General features: G+C 48.6%; 1 protein-coding gene across 1 annotated transcript in view; it reads left to right on the forward strand.

Annotated features, from left to right (window-relative positions):
• Positions 1-22,529, forward strand: part of asic4a (acid-sensing (proton-gated) ion channel family member 4a) — a 168,293-nt gene that overhangs the window by 18,306 nt on the left and 127,458 nt on the right. The window lies entirely within an intron of this gene.

The following is a 22,529-nucleotide window of genomic DNA, read 5'->3' on the forward strand; positions in this document are numbered from 1 at the left end:
GGCCCCAGCTATCCCCAATATACATTAATGACTCAGATGAGGGAACTGAATGTAATACCTCCAAATTTTCAGCCACCACAAAGCTGGGTGGGAGGGTGAGCTGAGAGGAAGGTGCAGAGATGATCCAGTGGGATTGGGACAGGCTGAGGGGGTGGGCAAATACACGGCAGGTACCGGATAATGGGGATAGATGTGAGATTACCCACTTTGGGAGCAATGACAGGAAGGTGGATGATGATCTGAATGGAAATAGATTGGGAACGGGGAAGGTGCAGTGTGATCTGTCTCTGTACACCAGTCACTGATGGTGGGCATTGTAGGTGCAGCAGAAATGGGACATTGGCTTCATAGTGAGAGGACTTGAGTACAGGAGCAGGGATATCTTACTGCATCAAGATAGGGCCTTGGAGAGACCACACCTGGAATATTGTGTACAATTTGGGTCTCCTTACCTGGGGAAGGCTGTTCTTGCTGTAACGGGAGTACAGTGAAGGTTTCCCAGACTAATTCCTGGGATGGTAGCACTGATGTATAAGACAATTGACAATAGGTGCAGGAGTAGGTCATTCTGCCCTAAGAGCCAGCACCACCATTCAATATGATCATGGCTGATCATCCTTAACCAGTATCCTGTTCCTGCCTTATCTCCATAACCCTTGATTCCACTATCCTTGAGAGCTCTATCCAACTCTTTCTTAAATGAACCCAGAGACTGGGCCTCCACTGCCTTCTGGGGCAGAGCATTCCACACAGCCACCACTCTCTGGGTGAAGAAGTTTCTCCTCATCTCTGTCCTAAATGGTCTACCCCGTATTTTTAAGCTGTGTCCTCTGGTTCGGCACTCACCCATCAGCGGAAACATGTTTCCTGCCTCCAGAGTGTCCAATCCTTTAATAATCTTATATGTCTCAATCAGATCCCCTCTCAGTCTTCTAAACTCAAGGGTATACAATCCAGTCGCTCCAGTCTTTCAGCATAAGGTAGTCCCGCCATTCCAGGAATTGATCTCGTGAACCTACGCTGCACTCCCTCAATAGCCAGAATATCTTTCCTCAAATTTGCAGACCAGAACTGCACACAGTACTCCAGGTGTGGTCTCACCAGGGCCCTGTACAGCTGCAGAAGAACCTCTTTGCTCCTATACTCAATTCCTCTTGTTATGAAGGCCAGCATGCTATTAGCCTTCTTCACTACCTGCTGTACCTGCATGCTTACCTTCATTGACTGGTGTACAAGAACACCCAGATCTCTCTGTACTGCCCCTTTACCTAACTTGACTCCATTTAGGTAGTAATCTGCCTTCCTGTTCTTGCCACCAAAGTGGATAACCACAATCAGAAGAGATTGAGTTGGTTAGGATTGTATTCACTGGAGTTTATAGAAATGAGGGGAATCTCATAGAAACCAATCAAATTCTCACAGGACTAGACTGGTTAAACGCAGGAAGGATCTTCCCAACGCCTGGGAGCCAGAACCAGGGGGTCCCAGTCTTAGGATGCCGGGTGGGTCATTTCGGACTAAGATGAGTAGAAATGTCTTCACCCAGAAGTGAGGAGCGTGGGACATTCTCTGTCACAGCAAATGGTTGAGACCAATAGATTAAATGTTTTCAGGAAAGGGGTTCGACAGTTTCCAGGGCTATAGGGATCATACACAATGGGGAGAAAATGGGAACAGAGAACTGAGTTGGATGATCAGCCATGATTTTTTAATGGCACTGCAGATGTGAAGGGCCGAATGGCCTATTCTTGCTCCTATTCTCTGTGTTTCTCATCCATGGAACTCATTTAGTGAACCTTCAACATGATGCCTCAATAAAATTCTCTTTTCTCTACAATGTGAGACCACAGCGGTGTGGAATATTCTGGATGAGATCTGCCCAACTTTAACAAGACTTCTTATTTCCTATCCTCCAATCCCCTTGTAGTAACGGCTAAGGTCATCACTTACCTTCGTAATCACTTGCTGTCTGACTTATCAAATGGTTCTGTCCCTGTCGGGGTACACCAGAGGTTTCGGAATATCAGTGTGTATAAATTGGACATCTTTTCCAAAATATTCTGCTTTTTCACACGAGCAACAAGGCAGGTTGAGCTAATGACATCCACATCCCAGGGTCAATGAACTCTCTCTGACACTGAGTTGCCCAATCAGTTGTTGCATCTCTGCCTCTCTGCAGTGTCTCTGTGCCCTCCCCACAGCTTACATTCCCACCCAGTGTCATATCATCAACAAAATTACTTACACTCCTCTCTGTCTGTTCATCTAAGCCATGAACATAAATGGAAAGGACTGAGCTGACAGCTCTGATCCTGAAACACTCTGTTATTCACTGCTTGCCAAATTGAAAGTGTTCTGTCTATCCCCTTAGCCTGCTCCCTGTCCATTTATCAGTTAAAGAGAGTATCACAGCGTTGGTGAAGACTTTGCCCAGATATAGAACATAGAACATTACAGCGCAGTACAGGCCCTTCGGCCCTCGATGCTGCGCCGCCCTGTCTTACTAATCTGAAGCCCATCCCACCTACACTATTCCATGTACGTCCATATGTCTGTCCAATGACGACTTAAATGCACCTAAACTTAGCGAATCTACTACCGTTGCAGGCAAAGCATTCCGCACCCTTACTACTCTCTGAGTAAAGAAACTATCTCTGACATCTGTCTTATACCTGTATCACTTTAAAGTTATGCCTCCTCGTGTTTGCCGTCCCCATACTTGGAAAAACGCTCTCCCTGTCCACCCTATCTAACCCTCTGATTATCTTATATGTCTCTATTAAGTCACCTTTCAACCTTCTTCTCTCTCATGAAAACAGGCTCAGTTCCCTCAGCCTTTCCCCGTAAGACCTTCCCTCCATACCAGGCAACATTCCAGTAAATCTCCTCTGAACCCTTTCCAAAGCTTCCACATCCTTCCTATAATGCGGTGACCAGAACTGAGTTTATCCAGCCTCTCTCCATCGCTGAAATGCTCCATCCCAGACACCATCCTGGTGAGTCTCCCTCTGCACCCCCTCCAGTACAATCCCATCCTTCCCATTGTGTGGGGACCAGAACTACCCACAGTACTCCAGCTGTGGTCTAACCAAAGTCCTGTACAGCCCCAACATCACCCCCCTGCTCTTGGAATCGATGCATCGACTGATAAAGGCAGGTGTCCCATATTCCTTCCTAACCACCCTATTAACATGCCCTGCCACCTTCAGGGATCTGTGGACAAACTCCCTAAGATCCCTCTGTTCCCCTGAGCTTCCTGCTGTCCGGTCAGTCACTGAGTCTTGTTACTTCTTCCACTTTCCAAGCACCTCACATTTTTCGGGGTTAAATTCCATCTGCCACTGAGCTGCCCAACTGACCAATCTGTTTATGTCCTCCTGTAGCTCAACACCTTCCTCCTCACTGACAACTACCAGACAAACATACCCACCATCCCCTCACCGTGTCCCCTCCTATATTCTGATCTACATTATTTATGAAAATCACAAACAATGTGGAACCCACACGATTCCTGCGATGCCCCACTGCACAGTGGGTTCCTGCCACATAAACAGTGTCTCATCGCATCATCCTCCGCACTTTCCTCCACCTATAAACAGACCCCACCACCAGGGATACACACCCTCCCCACCCCTATCAGCATTCTGCAGAGACCATTCTCTCCATGACCCTCTTGTCAGATTCACACCCCCCACTAACCCACCCTCCCGTCCTGGCACTTTCCCCTGCCACCACAGGAATTGCAAAACCTGTGCCCACACCTCCCCCCTCACCTCCATCCAAGGCCCTAAAGGAGCTTCCATATCCGGCAGAGATTTTCTTGCACACCCAAACACCTCACCTACGGTACCTGCTGCTCTCAATGGGGTCTCTTGTATATTGGGAGGACCCCAACTTGTGGAATGATTAAGAGAACCTCTCTGGGACACACACACCAATCAACCCCACCACCCTGTGGCCAACCACTTCAACTCCCCCTCCCACCCTGCCAAGAACATGCAGGTCCTGGGCCTCCTCCACCACCAGACTCTAGCCACCCAGCGCCTCATCTTCTACCTTGGGACCCTCCAACCACACGGAGTCAATGTCAATTTCACCAGTTTCCTCATTTCCCGCCCCCCCCCCCACCCCCAACCTCATCCTAGGTCCAATCCTCCAACTCGGCACCGCCCTCATTACCTGTCCGGCCTGTCCATCTTCCTCCCCCCCTATCTGCCCCACCTTCCTCTCCAACCTATCACCATCACCCCCACCTTCCCAGCTACCTTCCTCCCAGCCACAGCCCCCCAACCTTTAATCTCTCAGCCCCCTTGGGCCTCTCCCACATTCCTGATGAAGATTCTCCTGCTCCTTGGATGCTCCCTGACCTGCTGCGCTTTTCTAGCAACACACTTTCTTGAATCTCCCGTCATTGAGCCAGCTTTGGATTCAAATCACCAAGTTACCAAGTTCAGAAGAGGTTCGTGAGATTCAGGAAGTTGTTTTCTGGGAAAAGGTTGAACAGACTGGGCTTGTTCCCAATCGTGTTCCGAAGAGTGAGGGGGGTGATTTGATCGAAGTGTATTAGCTCCTGACTGGTCTGGACCTTATGGATGGGGAAAGGATGGCTCCTCTTGGTCAGTTCAGATATCGAGGGCATCATTTGAAAGTTAGGGGCTGCCTTTTCAGGACAGAAATGAGGGAAATGTTTTTTTCTCTCGGATGGTTGTAGGAGTTTGGAATTCTTTACCTGAGGAGGAGATGGTGGTGGATCATAAAGTGTTTTTAAGATGGGAATGGATAGATTCGCGTTAGACACAGGGAACAAGGGTTATCGGGGAAGGTGGGAACAGACACAGATCAAACATGATCCTACTGAACGGTACTGGAGGATCAAGGGGCCTACTCCTGTTCCTAGTTTTTATAAGACCATGAGTAACAGAAACAGAAATAGACCATTTGGCCCCTCGAGGCTGTTCTGTCATTCAATAAGACAATGTTTGACCCAACATTTCTCACATCCACTTTCCTGTCCCATAATCCTTCATTCCCTGACTGGCCAAGAATCTCTCTCTATCTCAGCGTTAAATTTCCACGTGGACTCTGCCCCCACAGCTCCCTGCGGTAAGGAGTTCCAAAAATTCCCAGTCCTCTGAGAGAACAAATCCCTCCTCACCTCGGTCTTCAGTTGGTGCCCCTTTTCCCTGAGTCTGTGCCCTCTGGCCCCAGACTCTCCCATGAGGGGAAACTTCCTCTCAGCATTGACCCTGTCAAACCCCTAAAGGATCCGATATGTTTCCATGAGATCACCTCAATCTTCGAAACCCCAGGGAGTACAGTCCCAACCTGTTTAGCCTTTTGTCATAAATCAGTCCCTCCCTACCTGGCATCATCCTTGTGAACATCCTCTCAACTTCTTCCAATAGAACAATTGGAAATGATATCCTTCCTTAAATATGGAACCAAAACTGCAGACAGTGCACCCAGTGTGGTTCTCCCAGCCCTTTGGGCAGTGGGAAAAATGGTGGTCAATATGGTCTACTGTGGGAAATGTGAAATTGTTCACTTTGGAAGGGAAAACAAAAGAATAGAATATTATTTAAATGGAGAGAAACAACAGGAAGCTGCAACACAAAGGGATTGGTGGCCTTTGTGCATGAAACAACAGGAAGCTAACATACAGGGGTAGCAGGTAGTCAGGAAGGGTCACAGAATGTTGGCCTTTATTTCAAGTATAAAAGGAGGGAAGTCTTACTGTGATTGTACAAGGTGCTGGGCAGAGTTGAGTGCTAATCCCTTGAGTTATAGTGTGACTGTCTCTCTCGCTCTCTCTGAACGTGCTGTCCACGTAACCCTCAGCCTCATGGATGTACCATGTTGTCTCCAGCCATTGCCCAAGCTCATCTTTGTGTAACTGGGGGGCACTTCCTGCACACTCAGCCATCCTGGAGACTGGCACAAACCCCCTACATTCCCACTCCAAGGTAGGTCAGTGTAAGGATGTGGATAGTTCTGTAGGTGGACAGTTCTATAGCTGGAATTTGCTAAAGGTGGATGTACCGATGGATGGATGTCCCTCAGCTCAGGAGCACTGACAATACTGGAGTAACACCATCTCAGTATACTCACAGATGTTACTCGGCTTCTCACTGAGAGCAGAAACTGGGGAGCTGGTCTGAACTTTCCTGCAGTCCTTCTCATTTGGGATTAATTCCTGTGTGGAGTTGGTCTTCCAAAAGCAACTCATCTCAGAGTCCTCCCTTCCCTTCCTTGACATCTCTGTTTCCATTTCTGGGGAAAGGCCAGCCACCAATATCCAGCACAAACCCACCGACTCCCACAGTTTCCGGGACTGCACATCCTAACACCATTCTTCCTGGGAAGATCCCATTCCCTGCTCCCACTTCCTCTGTTCCAATTATGCCAGCTTGGTCAAGAGCATCTCCGGACTCCGAGATGTCCGGGGAATGCGATGGTGTGTTGAGTTTGGAGGCAACTAGAAGCTCAAGGTCATTTTTCTGGACAGAACGTGGCAGTCACCCAGAGAGTGCAACGTCTCCCCAGTGTCGAGGGGACCATATTGTGAGCAGCGAATGCAGTGGACTAGATTGAGTGGGGTGTATGTAAGGATTCCCCAGCATCATTGCTGACAGGGCCCTCAGTTGAGTCTGACCCATCTCCCATACATCAGCCCTCAGCCCCTCTCTCTCCTCCCACAACAGAGAGAGGGTCCCTGCCATCCCACCGGCATTGACCTCCAGAGGAACATCAGCCACCATTTCCTCTCCCTCCAGCCGGATACCTCTCCCCTCCCTTGTCTTTGATTTATTTTTGATTTGATTTGATTTATTATTGTCACTTGTACCGAGATACAGTGAAAAGTATTGTTTTGCATGATGTCCAGACAATTCATCTCTTACAGAAGTACACCAGGGTCAGAGGGCAGAATGTGGAATATAGTGTTACAGCTACAGAGAGGGTGCAGGAAATGATCAATTCTAATATATATGAAGTCTGATCATAATTCTAATACCCACGGGCTGTTCTTTAAACAGTCGGTCTGTGTAAGTTATTGGATCTCCAGCCTTCTGGAAGATGGTGGAAGAGATTATAACGGGGTGGGAGAGGTCTTTGCTGAGACAGCGGGAAGTGTAGATGCAGTCAGTGGATGGAAGGCTGGGTTTGGGGATGGACTGGGCTGTGTTCACGACTCTCTGTGATTTATTGTGGTCCTGGGGCAGAGCAGTTGCCAAACCGAGCCGTGACACATCAGGAGAGGAGGCTTTCTGTGGGGCATCTGTACAAATTGGGTAAGGGTCATTGTGGCCGTGCTGCATTTCCTTAGCCTCCTGAGGAAGTGGAGGTGTTGTGGTGCTTTCCTGACCATCACGTCCAAGTGGGTGGACCAGGAGAGATTGTGGGTGACCATCACTCCCAGGACAGATTGTGGGTGACCGTCACTCCCAGGACAGATTGTGGGTGACCATCCCTCCCAGGACAGATTGTGGTGAGTGTCACCCCCAGAACAGATTGTGGGTGACCATCACTCCCAGGACAGATTGTGGGTGACCGTCCCTCCCAGAACAGATTGTGGGTGACCATCACTCCCAGGACAGATTGTGGGTGACCGTCACTCCCAGGACAGATTGTGGGTGACCATCCCTCCCAGGACAGATTGTGGGTGTGTCACCCCCAGAACAGATTGTGGGTGACCATCACTCCCAGGACAGATTGTGGGTGACCGTCCCTCCCAGAACAGATTGTGGGTGACCATCACTCCCAGGACAGATTGTGGGTGACCGTCCCTCCCAGGACAGATTGTGGGTGACCGTCACTCCCAGGACAGATTGTGGGTGATTGTCACTCCCAGGACAGATTGTGGGTGACCATCACTCCCAGGACAGATTGTGGGTGATCATCTCCCCCAGGACAGATTGTGGGTGACCATCACCCCCAGGACAGATTGTGGGTGAGCCTCCCTCCCAGGAACGTGATGCTGTTGCCCATCTCCCCCTCAGCCTCACTGATACAGACAGGGGTGTGCCCTCCCCTCTCTGCTTCCTGAAGGTAATGAGCATCTCCTTCATTTTGCTGATGTTGAGGGAGAGATTGTTCCCTTCCCCCCGTGTTCTCAGTGTTCAGTCTCTTTCCTGTTCTCTGTCCCAGCCGTGGCTGGGGTCCGACCCTCTACAGCGGTGTCTTCAGCAAACACAGAAATGGAGTTGGGGCTGTATTTGGCCACACAGCCCTGAGTGTACGGGGGGTATAGTGAGGGGCTGAGTACCCAGCCTTGTGGGGCACCGCTGTTGGGGATGACTGTGGGGGAGGGGTTGGGGCCTGTTCCTTACTGATTGCTGTCTATGGGTCAGGAACTCGATCCTGGTACAGAGCGGGGGAGCAGGGTCCTGGGTCTCGGAGTTTGGAGATGGGTTTGGTCGGGATTATGGTGGTGAAGATGGAGCTGGTATCAGTAAATCTGAGCCTGACGTAGGTATCCTTGTGATCCCGAGGTTGCTGGGACGAGTGTAAGGCCAGGGATTGTCACCTTCCATGGAGCTGTTGTGACGGTCGGGAAATAGTGAGGGATTGAGGCTGGGAGGCTGGAGGTGATGTCTGCCATGGCTGACCCCTCCAAACTCTTCACAACAACGGGGGTCAGAGTCACCGTGTGGTGGGCATTAAGGAACGCTGCCCGCTGTCCCTTTGACAGTGGAATGGCTCTGCAGTTCTTGAAGCAGCTGGGAACCTCACAGTGGAGTAAGGAGAGGTTAAAGTTGTCTGTAAATATTCCTGCCAGGATCTGCATGCATGGACAGGGAGTCCAGCTACGCCGGTCTCTTCCTGTGGGTTCACCCTCAGGGTGGCTGTTCGAATGTCTCTGGCAGTGACTGTGGGGACAGGGGGCACCTGAGATTGTCAGGAATGTGACATCATTTCACTGACCTTTTGTTCAAAATACTCATAGAGTGCATTGAGTTCATCCCATTGTCTGCCTTCCACAGGGACCATTCTCTCCAGGACCCCCTAGTCTACTCCTTCTCCACCCCCCACAGCCCCACGGCACCTTCCCCTGCAACCTCAGAATGTGTCCCATTTGCCCATATCCCTCCTCCCTCCTCAGTATCCAACGGCCCCAAACACACCTTCCAGGGGAAGCTGCACTTTACCTGCATTTCCCACAATCCAGTCAACTGCATTCTCTGCTCACAATGTGGTCGGCTCCTCTTCCCTGGGAAGACAAAGCATGGACTACGTTCTGGCGGCAACAAAGTCCCTGAGCTTCCAGTTGCCATCGCTGTCATATCACTATCACTATCCTCCATATGCCTATCCAATGCCCGCTTAAATGCCCATAAAGAGGGAGAGTCCACCACTGTTACTGGCAGGGCATTCCATGAACTCACGACTCGCTGAGTAAAGAATCTACCCCTAACATCTGTCCTATACCTACCTCCCCTTAATTTAAAGCTATGCCCCCTCATAATAGCTTACTTGGCAATTTTCCAGTTTCTCAAATAACATCAGGGGCAGGAGACTGTAACAAAGGCTGAAGCCACTGCAGTCAGGGTGAAATCACGGCGTTTGATATTGTGTACAGTGTGAATTTCGAGGATAATGAAATCACTGGTGAGGTTCAAGGGGCTGTAGATATTGAAGCAGGAAAGCTGTATTGTATGTGAGCACAAACCTGAGTCTCGGGTAAATGGAAAAATCACACTGATATATTAGAGAGAGAAAAATCGATTACATTAGAGAACAGCAGGAGCAAGTTAATATCAAACACGGATTTTACTGCTCAAAAATAGAATAAAGGAAAACAGAAATGATTTAAAATTTTAAGTAAGGTGAAAGAACTGAAGCTGAATATATCACTAATCTAAAACAGCCTTAACTGAGAGGAAAACCTGGAGAGTGGGACATTACACTGCAGAAACCGGCATTCAGGACACAGGAACTCGTGCTGCATGAGTGTGACAGTGTAGAGGGAGCTTTACTCTGTATCTAACCCCGTGCTGTCCCTGTCCTGGGAGTGTTTGATGGGGGGGACAGTGTAGAGGAAGCTTTACTCTGTATCTAACCCTGTGCTGTCCCTGTCCTGGGGGTGTTTGATGGGGGACAGTGTAGCGGGAGCTTTACTCTGTATCTAACCCTGTGCTGTCCCTGTCCTGGGGGTGTTTGATGGGGGACAGTGTAGCGGGAGCTTTACTCTGTATCTAACCCTGTGCTGTCCCTGTCCCTGGGAGTGTTTGATGGGGGGACAGTGTACAGGAAGCTTTACTCTGTATCTAACCCCGTGCTGTCCCTGTCCTGGGAGTGTTTGATGGGGTCAGTGTAGAGGGAGTTTTACTCTGTATCTAACCCTGTGCTGTCCCTGTCCTGGGAGTGTTTGATGGGGTCAGTGTAGAGGGAGATTTACTCTGTATCTAACCCTGTGCTGTCCCTGTCCTGGGAGTGTTTGATGGGGTCAGTGTAGAGGGAGATTTACTCTGTATCTAACCCTGTGCTGTCCCTGTCCTGGGAGTGTTTGATGGGGGGACAGTGTAGAGGGAGTTTTACTCTGTATCTGACCCCGTGCTGTCCCTGTCCTGTGAGTGTTTGATGGGGGTCAGTGTAGAGGGAGCTTTACTCTTTATGAACAATAACAGGCGCAAGTTCTATCTTTTTCACCCCAACCAGAAATGAGATGGTAAATGTTGTGGCAGATTGTTGTTGTGTGGTGATAGGGGAGCGGTGCTTACAGGAGAGACACAGATGGATAGAGAGCGATAGAGGTAGAGTGAGCAAGAATTATCGGCAGAGTGAGTGTGAGAGAAGGTTTCTCTATGTTTGCAGGTACCACAGTAACAGATGCATCAGACTAAATGGAGACAATAAAGATTAATAAAGAAATGACTGTTTCCAGACACGGCAGCATTTAATTATTCATAAGGAAATCAGCGCCGATGGAATGCTTCCAGTCGGAATGGAATTGCTGTGAGATTGTGCTGCCCTATCGGAAAATATTTCTGAGGTTATTAACAGGATCAGTTGTCAAGAATGATTTGAACATCTGCAATTTTAATGTCAGGAACATTCTGCGAAATCAGATTTCCCTCTTTCAAAAAGTGCCTTTCTGACAAATTGTAACATTTTTCACATTTTTGAAAACAGAAGTTGCTGGATGCGCTCAGCAGGTCAGGCAGCACCTACAGAGAGAAACCAAAAAAATAACCACGTGCCCAAGCCAGTGTTCATTTGGTTAATCCCGAGTTTGGGGAGTGTGTTGGATTGAGGGGTTTCTCACCGTGAGACCCAGCAGGAGGTGGTCACATTGTGAGCTGGGAGGAGGGCAGGGTGGAGTTCCAAAACAAATGTCATGACATTCAACACGGAGAGGCAACACAGTGGGGTCTCTGTAGATTTCGTGTCAATTTTGTCAGTGCAGACTTGATGGGCCGAAGAGCCTCTGCAGTACTATCTGAGTCTATGATTCTGTAACATTGAAATGTTGCTGGATTGGGCAGATCAATGGCAGATGCAGTTCAATGCTTTTTGTGAAGGAGGTGTTGTAAAGGAGTAGAGGAGCAGAGATCTGGGTGTGTCTGTTCATTGGTCATTAACAGTTAGAGAGCAGTTAATAAAGCAGACAACGTCCTAAGCTTTACTAACAGGGATATAGAGCACAAGAGCAGGGAGAGGATGCTGAACTCATACAAGACACTTGTTAATCCTCAGCTGCAGTCCTGTGGACTATTGTGGGCCCTCCATTATCAGGAACTCAATGGTGCTCAACCTGAAGAACTAAGGCCCTGTGTGGACCTGACACACTATCACCAAGGAGTAATCAGAGAAATCCTGCCTATTTCCTGACGAAGGGCTTATGCCCCAACCATCGACTCTCCTGCTCCTCGGATGCTGCCTGACCGGCTGTGTTTTTCCAGCACCACTCTCTTCAACTCTGACCTCCAGCATCTGCAGTCCTCACTTTCTCCTGATGTGAGTGTCTACAATGGTTTGGGGGAATTGGCAACAGATGAGTGTTTCACCAGTTGGAATGGTTGCAATGGGTACGGGCAGATACCCGTCAACCTGGAGTCAAGAATGCTGAGGACATTCCTTATGTTGTTGAGGGGCGATTGCTGGGTTCGGGATCTCCTCTGAACCAGACATTTTCCAAAGTGCAATACCATGTATCCTGGAAAGGTGACAGGGAAGGATTTGCCATTGGGATACCATGCCAGTGCATGGGAAAATGGAGATGGTTCTTGATCAGAAGGCCAGGGACATTTTACAGATGCTACAGAGGTCGGGTCTTTCATTCAGCATAATGATTACATTCCTCAGACACATTGTTCAAACATATGACATTGCAGTGATTCAAGAGCTTTCTGACACAGGTGTGTATGATGTATATTCAATGTTTCTCAGACAATGTGAACGCAATGGGAATGTTCATCCCTGGCTCCATCAGTCTCCATCACCCCATCAGGGAGCTTCTGAAGAAAAGGCTGTAATGGAACAGATCACAGTATTCAGAAAGGTCAAAGGCAAATGTGTCTCTACTGCTGTATGTCCTACCACACACTCTCCTCCCCCCAGCAGGGACCCAGTGTTGGGGTAAAGGCCTGAGATGAGGAGGGATTTCTACACTCAGAGAGTCATAAAGTCACAGAGATGTACAGCACGGAAACAGACCCTTCGGTCCAACCCGTCCATGCGGACCAGATATCCCAACCCAATCTAGTCCCACCTGCCAGCACCCAGCCCATATCCCTCCAAACCCTTCCTATTCATATACCCATCCAAATGCCTCTTAAATGTTGTAATTGTACCAGCCTCCACCACATCCTCTGGCAGCTCATTCCATATCCGTACCACCCTCTGTGTGAAAAAGTTGCCCCTTAGGTCTCTTTTATATCTTTCCCCTCTCATCCTAAACCTATGCCCTCCAGTTCGAGGACTCCCCGACCCCAGGGAAAAGACTTTTTGTCTATTTACCCTATCCATGCCCCTCATAATTTTGTAAATCTCAATAAGATCACCCCTCAGCCTCCGATGTTCCAGGGAAAACAGCCCCAGCCTGTTCAGCCTCTCCCTGTAGCTCAAATCCTCCAACCCTGGCAACATCCTTGCAAATCTTTTCTGAACCTTTTCAAGTTTCACAACATCTTTCCAATAGGAAGGAGACCAGAATTGGACACAATATTCCAACAGTGGCCTAACCAATGTCCTGTACAGCTGCAACATGACCTCCCAACTCCTGGACTCAACACTCTGACCAATAAAGGAAAGCATACCAAACGCCTTCTTCACTGGAATCCTATCTACCTGCAACTCCACTTTCAAGGAGCTATGAACCTGCACTCCAAGGTCTCTTTGTTCAGCAACACTCCCTAGGACCTTACCATTAAGTGTATAAGTCCTGCTAAGATTTGCTTTCCCAAAATGCAGCACCTCGCATTTATCTGAATTAAACTCCATCTGCCACTTCTCAGCCCATTGGCCCATCTGGTCCAGATCCTGTTGTAATCCGAGGAAACCCTCTTTGGACCTTTCTGCCTCAGAGGCGAGGGAGACCCAGTCATTAACTATCCTCAAGGAGATGGATCGGCAGCTCCATGGGAAAGACTTCAGGATACGCGGAGATGGTACAGGGCAATGGGCGCTGAAATAAACATGATCTCATTGAATGGCTGAATGTGCCGAAGGGGCTGAATGGCCTCCTCCTGTTCCTATCTTTATGTTCTGAAATTCTCCTTCTCACCCCAATCCTGCCTGATCTTTGAAAACCCCCTCTCCTTGCTCCCTGAAATGTCTCCAGCCAGAGGGACTGCCCTGATTAACATCAACAGAGCTGTTGCATTCAGCCCCCTCTGCCCTGACTCCCAGACCACCTCCCTCTCCTATCGTCCCCTCCCACTGACCCATGCAGATGGGAAAGATGTTCAAGAGCCAGGTTCTGGATTCAGAGTAAAGGAGGTGTCTCTGAAATGAACAATCACTGAGTGTCGGACACAGCAGAAACAAACATCTCACTGTCTGAGCAACATCCCAGCAAGGGTTAATGTTCTCCTGCTCCTCCAAATCTAATTGCTCATCCCAGATCAAAGCCAATTGTTGTACAGCCCAGGGCTTTGTCATTCTTTGTCATTTTCATTGGACAATCTCTTATTCTGTGACCTGGAGCTTCTAATATCCTACACAATGACTCTCATCATAAACTCCAACACGATTGGCTTTAAAGTGGCTCTGGTGTCACATTGGATTAGTAGACAGATTCTGTACAGTCCAACCTGTGTTCAATTCAGCTGAAATAAACCTCTTACAGCAAGGTGTGTTTAATCTGGAAAGAAAAACCAGGCCCAGTTGTGAGGGACAGATCAATACTGGCATATGGTATCAATCATTTCAGTAATGGCAATAATCTTCTCCTGCACAAATGAACGATAATCTCCCTCGTTATCAGTGATCTCCCTCATTATCAGTGATCACCCTCATTATCAGTGATCTCCCTCGTTATCTGTATTCTCCCTCGTTATCAGCAATCTCCCTCATTATCAGTAATCTTCCTCATTATCAGTGATCTCCCTCGTTATCAGTAATCTCTCTCATTATCAACAATCTCCCTCATTATCAGCGATCTCCCTCGTTATCAGTAATCTTCCTCATTATCAGTGATCTCCCTCGTTATCAGTAATCTCTCTCGTTATCAACAATCTCCCTCGTTATCAGCAATCTCCTTCGTTATCAGTAATCTCCCTCATTATCAGTGATCTCCCTATTATCAGCGATCTCCCTCATTATCTGTATTCTCCCTCGTTATCAGCGATCTCCCTCGTTATCAGTAATCTTCCTCATTATCAGTGATCACCCTCATTATCAGTGATCTCCCTCGTTATCTGTATTCTCCCTCGTTATCAGCAATCTCCCTCATTATCAGTAATCTTCCTCATTATCAGTGATCTCCCTCGTTATCAGTAACCTCCCTCGTTATCAGCGATCTCCCTCATTATCTGTATTCTCCCTCGTTATCAGCGATCTCCCTCGTTATCAGTAATCTTCCTCATTATCAGTGATCTCCCTCGTTATCAGTAATCTCCCTCGTTATCAACAATCTCCCTCGTTATCAGTGATCTCCTTCGTTATCAGTAATCACCCTCATTATCAGCGATCTCCCTCGTTATTAGTGATCTCTCTCGTTATCAGTGATCTCTCTCATTATCAGTGATCTCTCTCGTTATCAGCGATCTCCCTCATTATCAGCGATCTCTCTCGTTATCAGTGATCTCCCTATTATCAGTGATTTCCCTCATTGTCAGTGATCTCTCTCATTATCAGTGATCTCCCTCGTTATAGAACATAGAACATAGAACAATACAGCACAGAACAGGCCCTTCGGCCCACGATGTTGTGCCGAACATCTATCCTAGATTAAGCACCCATCCATATTCCTATCCAATTGCCGCTTAAAGGTCACCAATGATTCTGACTCTACCACTCCCACGGGCAGCGCATTCCATGCCCCCACCACTCTCTGGGTAAAGAACCCACCCCTGACATCTCCCCTATACCTTCCAGCATTCACCTTAAATTTATGTCCCCTTGTAACACTCTGTTGTACCCGGGGGAAAATGTTTCTGACTGTCTACTCTATCTATTCCTCTGATCATCTTATAAACCTCTATCAAGTCACCCCTCATCCTTCGCCATTCCAACGAGAAAAGGCCGAGAACTCTCAACCTATCCTCGTACGACCTATTCTCCATTCCAGGCAACATCCTGGTAAATCTTCTCTGCACCCTCTCCAAAGCTTCCACATCTTTCCTAAAGTGAGGCGACCAGAACTGCACACAGTACTCCAAATGTGGCCTTACCAAGGTCCTGTACAGCTGCAACATCACTTCACGACTCTTGAATTCAATCCCTCTGCTAATGAACGCTAATACACCATAGGCCTTCTTACAAGCTCTATCCACCTGAGTGGCAACTTTCAAAGATCTATGTACATAGACCCCAAGATCCCTCTGTTCCTCCACCTGACTAAGAACCCTACCGTTAACCCTGTATTCCGCATTCTTATTTGTTCTTCCAAAATGGACAACCTCACACTTGACAGGGTTGAACTCCATCTGCCACTCCTCAGCCCAGCTCTGCATCATATCTAAGTCCCTTTGCAGCCGACAACAGCCCTCCTCACTATCCACAACTCCACCAATCTTCGTATCATCTGCAAATTTACTGACCCACCCTTCGACTCCCTCATCCAAGTCATTAATAAAAATTACAAACAGCAGAGGACCCAGAACTGATCCCTGCAGACCTCCACTTGTAACTGGGCTCCAGGCTGAATATTTACCATCTACCACCACTCTCTGTCTTCAACCGGTTAGCCAGTTCTCTATCCAACTGGCCAAATTTCTCTCTATCCCATGCCTCCTGACTTTCTGCATAAGCCTACCATGGGGAACCTTATCAAATGCCTTACTAAACTCCATGTACACCACATCCACTGCTCTACCCTCATCCACATGCTTGGTCACCTCCTCAAAGAATTAATCTCCCTGGTTATCAGTAATCTCCCTCGTTATCAGTGATCTCCCTCGTTATCAGTAATCTCCCTCGTTATCAGCGATCTCCCTCGTTTTCAGTGATCTCCCTCGTTATCAGTGATTTCCCTCATTATCAGTGATCTCTCTCGTTATCAGTGATCTCTCTCATTATCAGTGATCCCTTTCGTTATCAGTGATTTCCCTCATTATCAGTAATCTCCCTCATTATCAGCGATCTCCCTCGTTATTAGTGATCTCTCTCGTTATCAGTGATCTCCCTCATTGTCAGTGATTTCCCTCGTTATCAGCGATCTCCCTCATTGTCAGTGATCTCTCTCATTATCAGTAATCTCTCTCGTTATCAGTGATCTCCCTCATTATCAGCGATCTCCCTCGTTATCAGTGATCTCCCTCGTTATCAGTGATCTCCCTCATTATCAGTGATCTCCCTATTATCAGTGATTTCTCTCATTGTCAGTGATCTCTCTCATTATCAGTAATCTCTCTCGTTATCAGTGAAATCCCTCATTATCAGTAATCTCCCTCATTATCAGCGATCTCCCTCGTTATCAGTGATCTCTCTCGTTATCAGTGATCTCTCTCATTATCAGTAATCTCCCTCATTATCAGTAATCTCCCTCATTATCAGTGATCTCCCTCATTATCAGTAATCTCCCTCATTATAAGTGATATCTCTTGTTATCAATGATCTCCCTCGTTATCAGCGATCTCCCTTGTTATCAGTAATCTCCCTCATAATCAGTGATCTCCCTCATTATCAGTAATCTCCCTCGTTATCAGTGATCTCCCTCGTTATCAGTGATCTCTATCGTTATCAGTGATCTCTATCGTTATCAGTAATCTCCCTCATTATCAGTAATCTCCCTCGTTATCAGTGATCTCCCTCATTATCAGTGATCTCCCTCGTAATCAGCGATCTCCCTCCTCTGTATCGATGGGGTCATGGCCCAGGAACATTTATTCAGCCTGTTCTGGGATGTTATGACCCACCTTTGGATCAGGTGGGACTTCAACCTGGAGGTGGGATCCCTCACTCCCTGCTGTCTCCCTGTACAGTGCCTGTACCTACCAGACTCAATTTCCTTGATCTAAATTTGATCATTTAGGGATGTCACGGTGGCTCAGTGGTTAGCGCTGCTGCCTCACAGCGCCAGGGTCCCGTGTTCAATTCCGGCCTCAGGCGACTGACTGTGTGGAGTTTGCACGTTCTCCCCGTGTCTGTGTGGGTTTCCTCCGGGTGCTCCAGTTTCCTCCCACAGTCCAAAAATGTGCGGGTTAGGTGAATTGGCCATGCTAAATTGCCTGTAGTGTTAGGTGCATTAGTCAGAGGGAAATGAGTCTGGGGGGGTTACTCTTCGGAGGGTCGGTGTGGACATGTTGGGCCGAAGGGCCTGTTTCCACACTGTAGGAAATCTAATCTAATCATCTACTCATTAGCTACGATTGACAATTCCTGCTACATCACTATGCCAGCCAATCAGCAGCCTCCTGTTACTCTCTCCTTTCTAAACCCTGTTTTCTTGTGTCTCTGTCCTGATGGAGGAAACATGGAAAGTGAGGAGTTTACGTCTCCCTTTAGGAATATATCAGTAACCTCCCTCACTCTCTGTAATATTCTCACCATTAACCATCTCAATATTACTAAGGCAACTAGAATTAGTCGTCACATGGAAAACGATGGGTTGATAAGGAAGGGTCAGCACGGATTTCTAACGGGGAAATTGGTTGGTGGAAGGTGCGGGAGGTGTTTGAGGAGGTAACAGAAAGGCTGGTTGAGGGTAACACGGTTGATGTGGTGAAGGTGGAATTCCAGCAGCTGCCTGAGACAGGGCCATACAACAGACACGTGAGGAACAGGATAGGACTTGGAATAAAAGGGACAGCAGCAACATGGATACAAAACTGGCTGGGTGACAGGGAACAGAGAGCAAATGGTCAATGGATATTGCTCAGGTCGGAAGAGGGTCTGTAGTGGCCCTCCCCCAGGGGGCAGGATTGGGACCTTTGCTTTTCCTGATACGTACTAATGATGGGATCTTGCTGTGCAGGGGATTGAGTTACAAGCTGTGTGGAGGACAGTGTGGAACTCTGTGTACAGTGTGCAGGTACCGGTGTTGGATTGGGGGGGACAAATCAGAAGTCACACAACACCAGGTTATAGTCCGACAGCTTTATTTGACATCACAAGCTTTCGGGGAACTGCAGAAAGCCATTGACAAGTCGGTGGGGGTGGATGGATGGGTAACTGGTTGGGGTTCAATGTCGACACCCGTGAGGTGGTGCACTATGGTTAGAAGAACAATGAAAGTCAATATACAACAGGATGTACAATTCTAAAGAGGGTGCGGCAGGAGCAGAGGGAGCTGAGTGTATACGAACACAGATTATTGAAGATAGCAAGAGAGGGGGAGAGAGCACGCAGTATCCTTGGTGTTATTAACAGGGGCATGGAGTACAAGAGCAGGGAGGTGATGGCAAACTTGTACAAGACATTCGTTAGAACATAGAACATAGAACAGTACAGCACAGAACAGGCCCTTCAGCCCACGATGCTGTGCCGACCACTGATCCTCATGTACGCACTCTCAAATTTCTGTGACCATGTGCATGTCCAGGAGTCTCTTAATTGTCCCCAATGACGTCGCCTCCACAACTGCTGCTGGCAACGCATTCCATTCTCTCACAACTCTCTGTGTAAAGACCTGAGCTGGAGTGGTGTGTCCAGGTGTGAGTGTCACATTATGGGGAAGATGTGAACACAGTGGAGAGTGTGGAGCTGGTTCACAGGAAAGGCTCCAGAGTTGAGAAACTTCGGTGATGGGGATGGACTGAAGGAACTGGGACTGTTCTCCTCACAGAGAAAGCTGAGAGGGACATTGGACAGACACTTACAACATCATGGGAGGGCTGGACAGAGGAGAGAGGGAGAAACTGTTCCTGCTCATAAAAAACATCAAGAGTGAACAAATTTCTATTTAAAGTGATGTGCAAATGATGTGCTGATGTGAGAAAAGAGACGTTTTTACCCAGTGCGTGGTGAGGGTGAGGAATACACCTGGAAATGAGGTGAGACATTTGATTGAGACATTCCCGAGAACACTGGATGGTTATTTGGATATAAATAGTGTGCAGCTAGTGATTCCAAATAAACCTGTTGGACATAACCTGGTGTTGTGTGATCTGTAAGTTTGTACACCCCAGTCCAACACTGGCCCCTCTAAAACATGCTTTATTAATGTCCATGAGAAAGGAAGCTGCCATCCTTACCTGGTGTGGACTACACATGACTCCAGACCCACAGCAATGTGGGTGACTCTAAACTGCCCTCTGGGTAATTAGAGTCGAAGAGTGTGGTGCTGGAAAAGCACAGCTGGTCAGGCTGAGGAGAGTCGACACTTTGGGCATAAGCTCTTCATCAGGAATGTCTGGGGGGGCGGTGGTGGGGGTGCCCAAGGATGCTGAGAGGTAAAAGGGAGGGGGTGGGGCTGGGGGGGAAGGGAGCGGGGAATGTGATAGGTAGATGAAGGTTGGGTGATGATGATAGGTTGGAGAGGAGGGAGGAGCAGTGGGAAGGAAGATGGACAGGTAGGACAGTTCAAGAGGGTGGTGCTGAGTTGGAAGGTTGGATCTGGGATAAGGTGGGGGGAGGGGAAAGGAGGAAACTGGTGAAATTCACATTGATGCCCTGGGGTTGGAGGGTCCCAAGAACAAGATGAGGTGGTTTTCCTCCAGGGATTGGGTGATTAGGGTTTAGCAATGAAGGAGGCCCAGGACCTGCATGTCCTTGATGGAGTGGGAGGGGGAGTTGAAGTGTTCAGCCACAGGGCGGTGGGGTTGGTGGGTGCGGGTGTTCCAGAGAAGTTCTCTGAAACTTTCCGCAAGTTGGCGTCCTGTCTCCCCGACGTAGAGGAGACCACACCGGGAGCAACGGACACAGCAGGTGACGTGTGTGGAGGTACAGGTACATGTCTGTTGGATGTAGAAAGACCCTTTGGGGCCTTGGATGGAAGTGAGGGGGAAGGTGTGGGTGCAGGTTTTGCAGTTCCTGCAGTGGCAGGGGAAGGTGCCAGGAGGAGACGGTGGGCTGGTGGGGGGGCGTGAACTTGACGACAGAGTTGTGGAGGGAATGGTCTCTCCGGAATGCTGATTGGGGTGGGGAGGGAAATGTATCTCCAGTGGTGGGGTCACTCTGGAGGCAGCGGAGGATGAGGCGATGGATGGGGAGGTGGGTGGTTGAAAAGTGAGGACAGGGAGAGTTCTGTCCTTGTTGTGATCGGAGGGATGGACCAGGGCAGATTGTGGGTGACTGTCACCCCCAGGACAGATTGTGGGTGACCATCCCTCCCAGGACAGATTGTGGGTGACTGTCCCTCCCAGGAACGTGATGCTGTTGCCCATCTCCCCCTCAGCCTCACTGATACAGACAGGGGTGTGCCCTCCCCTCTCTGCTTCCTGAAGGTAATGAGCATCTCCTTCATTTTGCTGATGTTGAGGGAGAGATTGTTCCCTTCCCCCCGTGTTCTCAGTGTTCAGTCTCTTTCCTGTTCTCTGTCCCAGCCGTGGCTGGGGTCCGACCCTCTACAGCGGTGTCTTCAGCAAACACAGAAATGGAGTTGGGGCTGTATTTGGCCACACAGCCCTGAGTGTACGGGGGGTATAGTGAGGGGCTGAGTACCCAGCCTTGTGGGGCACCGCTGTTGGGGATGACTGTGGGGGAGGGGTTGGGGCCTGTTCCTTACTGATTGCTGTCTATGGGTCAGGAACTCGATCCTGGTACAGAGCGGGGGAGCAGGGTCCTGGGTCTCGGAGTTTGGAGATGGGTTTGGTCGGGATTATGGTGGTGAAGATGGAGCTGGTATCAGTAAATCTGAGCCTGACGTAGGTATCCTTGTGTTCCCGATGTTACTGGGACGAGTGTAAGGCCAGGGATTGTCACCTTCCATGGAGCTGTTGTGACGGTCGGGAAATAGTGAGGGATTGAGGCTGGGAGGCTGGAGGTGATGTCTGCCATGGCTGACCCCTCCAAACTCTTCACAACAACGGGGGTCAGAGTCACTGGGCCACAGCCATTGGGACACGCTGCATCTTACTCCCTAAATGATGCTGGTCTTTGTGGTAAAGGCTTGTTGCTTCCTCAAAGAATTCTAGTTGATTTGTCAGGCCTTTCCAGTTCTCATTGAGTTCCTACAGTGCAGAAGGAGGGCATTCAGCCCATCTATTCTGTACCAGCCCTCCGTCGAGCATCCCACCCAGACCCAGACCCACCCCATCCCTGTAACCCTGCATTTCCCATGGCAACCGACCGAATCTGAACATCTTTGGACTACGGGAGGAAACCCACGTAGACACAGGGAGGACGTGCAAACTCCACACCCAGTCGCCTGAGGCTGGAATCAAACCCGGGTCCCTGGCGCTGGGAGGCACACTGAGCCCTGTACCTTGATCATATTACATATTTTGAAATGGTCTCTGATTCCATCCTTTTATAAGAAAGTTGTGTATTTTTCTGATAGCAGACACTGAGCTAACTAGCCTCCAAACACCTGGTTTGTGTCTTCTTCCCTTTTTAAATAAAAGTTATTTTGGCAGATTTCCAATCCTTTGGGACTCTTCCAGACTCTAAAAATTCCTGGAATATTACTCCCAGTGCATCCATTATCTCTGTAGCTACTTCCTTTAATATCCTCAGCTGCATCCCATCAGTTCACTGGCTACTGTGGAGAGATAACCGGAGTTAATGATTCATGTTCAAAACGATCCCTTGCTGTGTGATCCCAGGCAGATCGGAGTAATCCTTCTAAATCCTGTCCATGCGTCGGAATCTGTTTTATAAAACGGTGAGCAGAGCTCTCGAAGAGTGGGATTTGATATATGCTTGACATCACCTCCAGACCTTTCGATTCTCTCTCTCGTGATGTCAAGTGCCTGGAGCATGAATTGTGTTTGTTTTGGCCTTGGAACCACCTGCCACTGATTCGTGTCTTTGTATCTGAGATTCCT

Source organism: Hemiscyllium ocellatum, chromosome 7 (genome assembly GCF_020745735.1).
Source record: "Hemiscyllium ocellatum isolate sHemOce1 chromosome 7, sHemOce1.pat.X.cur, whole genome shotgun sequence".
NCBI lineage: Eukaryota > Metazoa > Chordata > Chondrichthyes > Orectolobiformes > Hemiscylliidae > Hemiscyllium > Hemiscyllium ocellatum.